Source organism: Capsicum annuum, chromosome 10, assembly GCF_002878395.1.
Source record: "Capsicum annuum cultivar UCD-10X-F1 chromosome 10, UCD10Xv1.1, whole genome shotgun sequence".
Classification (NCBI taxonomy): Eukaryota; Viridiplantae; Streptophyta; class Magnoliopsida; order Solanales; family Solanaceae; genus Capsicum; species Capsicum annuum.
In genome coordinates, this window is record NC_061120.1 from 7,149,008 (window position 1) to 7,152,083 (window position 3,076).

The following is a 3,076-nucleotide window of genomic DNA, read 5'->3' on the forward strand; positions in this document are numbered from 1 at the left end:
AAAATACATCGTTGTTGTGTTGGGTGTTCGAGATTGCGATGAACATCAATTTGATTTTCTTGTAGCTTGATTGTTGAATGTTTAAATTTGAATTCATTATTTGATTTCATTTAGAAGAAAGCAGAAAAGAATGCAGCTCGTTGAGCTGGAGCTTTGAAGAATGAGCTGAAAGAGAACTCCATTCTTGAAGTTTTAAATCTTCAAATTAGAAAAGGATAAGAAGATACATCACATGACCCAAATGTATTTGTTAAGGGAGTTCAAAGATACATGACTGATGTAGCTTATTGAAAAGAACAAGAAGATACATCACACAACCCTCTACCAAATGTACAAAAGTTATGTATAAGTCATGTATCTTACCGTTGGTTATAGATACATAAAAAAGATGTCTTTGATTGAAAATCTGACAAAAATAATATATTGAAATGCTTTTTGTGCTATTGATACGTTAGACTTATGCATCTGAATGCATCGCTGTCGTATTAACACATAAGATTTATGTATCAGTCAATTACTTTGATACTTATGGATCATATTGTGATGTATCGTAAGCCTTAGTTGTGTATCACGACAATGAAAAATCGAGATTTTTTTAGTAAATATCAAAATAATCAGAATAAATTGTAATTGGGTATCAAACAACCAGAATTTGTGAAAATTGCCCTTAATTAAGGACGCAGGTTTCTTATTGTTGGATTCGAAATTGAGGGTGCGGCATAGAGAATTTAGATAACACAAAACTAAACTAAAAAAACATATATCATTTATGATTTAGCCAATTGGCCTATATATAAACAACAACAACAAAAAAAAACCGTGCGTTCCCACAAAATGGGGTCTGGGGAGGGTAAGATGTACGCAGTCCATACCGCTACCTCTGAAGAAGTAGAGAGACTGTTTTCGATAGACCTTCGACTCAAGATAAAGAATAGTAGACTAGGAGATGGATTACATAACAGAAAAGGTGTAAGGAATAATAAAAAGTAAATCAGAGCAGTACGAAAATACGAGAGATAAAGCAACACAAAATAAGAAAATAGCAACTGAGAAATCATGAATGGGACACCCACGTATAAGTAACAAATACTCACAGCCATAGACACCTATGAACCCAGTCCTAAAATTACCAACCCGGCTACACAAGATCTCTCCTGATGGCTTGCTACAACCCACACCCTCCCGCTAGCTTTCTACCCTTATTCGCGACCTCCATACCTTCCTATCTAGGGTCATGTCCTCAGTAAGCTACAGTTGCTCCATGTCATGTCTGATCACCTCCCTCCAGTATTTTTTCGGCCTACCTCTGCTCTTCCTGAAGCCATCCAAAGCTAGCCTCTCACACCTATGAACTGGGGCATCCGCGTCTCTCCTCATCACATGTCCAAACCATCTCAGCCTTCTTTCCCGCATATTGTCCTCCACCGAAGCCACTCTCATCTTCTTTCGGATAATCTCATTCCTAACCCTGTCCCATCTAGTAAACCCACACATCCAACGCAACATCCTCATTTCCGCCACCCTCACTTTTTGGATGTGGGAGTGCTTGACTAGCCAACACTCCGCACCATACAACATAGCCGGATGGACTGCCACTCTATAAAATTTGCCTTTAAGCTTAAGGGACACTTTCTTATGACACAACACTCCCGAGGTGAGCCTTCACTTCATCCAACCAGCTCCAATATGATTAATGACATCCTCATCAATCTCACAATTTTCCTGGATCATAAAACCAAGATACTTAAAACTATCCCTCTTACAAACATCCTGGGAGTCCAACCTCACCACCGCATCATCTTTTTGCCTCAAGTCACTAAACTTTCATTCCAAATACTCCGTCTTGGCCTACATATAAAATCTAATATTAAAGAGTATAAAACTAATGTGAGAGAAAATCTCCTCCTAAATGAAACTCTTAAAATGACTACATTGTGGATATTTTTGTGTTATGGTATGAGAACGAGTCCTTCTATTTATAGATGTCCAAAATCTTTCCTTCAAGAAAGAGCTTAGTCAAATATGAAAAGTCTTATATTTTTCTTGTAGAAAAATTAAAAGTAATTATGATATTACTTTTATTTTCTTTCAAGTAAAAGTAAAACTTAAGTTTAATAAGAAAATTAGGACAAAAATCCCAACACTTGGCCCGTAATTTTTCCTTAAACGCCCAAACAAAGAGCCCAATTCTTTAAGCCCAATAAAAATATGTAAATTATTCAACAAAAATAAAAATAAAAATAAAATGGAAAAACCCTAAACCCTTGTCCAAGTTTCCGTTTACCCTTTTTCAGTCCCTTTCTCTTCTCCCTCTCTTACCTAAACCCTAAACTCCTCCTCTTCTTCCTTTCATTCAGGTAAATTATTCTTCGGTAATTATTTTTTTTTTTTTTTGATTTTTCTAAGTCAGATTTGTCACTATTTTAGTTTGACAGTTTATTATTGTAAAAAATTTCTATTAATGTGTATGAATTAGCTGGTTGGTACAGTGAAGTAGTTTATTCATTTTATTTACCAATTTGTAGCTCTTTAACTGCTTATTATTGTAAAATTTTCTATTGATTTGGTTTTAACATAGAATAGTTTATTAATTTTTGATTACTTTGATTTTAGCTGGTTGAATAATTTTGGGGGATTATAGGTGGGTTTTACTTTTATTATGTATTTCAGTTTTTCTGTATCTCAAAACTCCCATCAGTTTTGTGCCCTGTCATTGTACAGAATATTCTACACTATTAGTTAAAGTTAACCGGCTATGGCAGGTTATCCAATTTTTTGTACATAAATGTTGAAAAAGAAAATGTTGGTTAATGTTTACCTGATAGAGTAGAATATTTTGAACAATGGCAGTGCGGAAAACTTAAATTGTTTATTTTTGACGCTATTTGTTGTTTTGAAGTTTAACAGGTTATTGTAGATTTTGGGTTTCGTGCGATGATTTCGGCGAGATTAAACACAGATTATTGAGTTTTGGAATGAATTAGCTTGAATAATTTACCTGATTCCAAGTTTAATTTGGTATAGTGAAGTAGTTTATTCATTTTATTTACCAATTTGTAGCTCTTTAACAGCTTAT

At 34.5% G+C, this 3,076-nt stretch overlaps 1 protein-coding gene across 3 annotated transcripts in view; it reads left to right on the forward strand.

Annotated features, from left to right (window-relative positions):
* Positions 1-2,206: 2,206 nt before the first annotated feature.
* LOC107845554 (prohibitin-1, mitochondrial) overlaps positions 2,207-3,076 on the forward strand; it is an 8,155-nt gene continuing 7,285 nt past the window's right edge. Inside the window, exons 1-2 of one of the 3 annotated variants that reach the window (XM_047398466.1) lie at positions 2,272-2,357; positions 2,900-3,018. The gene's annotated coding sequence lies outside the window, so the exon portion shown is untranslated. Of the gene's footprint in view, positions 2,358-2,899; positions 3,019-3,076 lie in introns of all 3 variants that reach the window. The other 2 variants (XM_016689943.2, XM_016689942.2) reach the window with 2 other exon arrangements.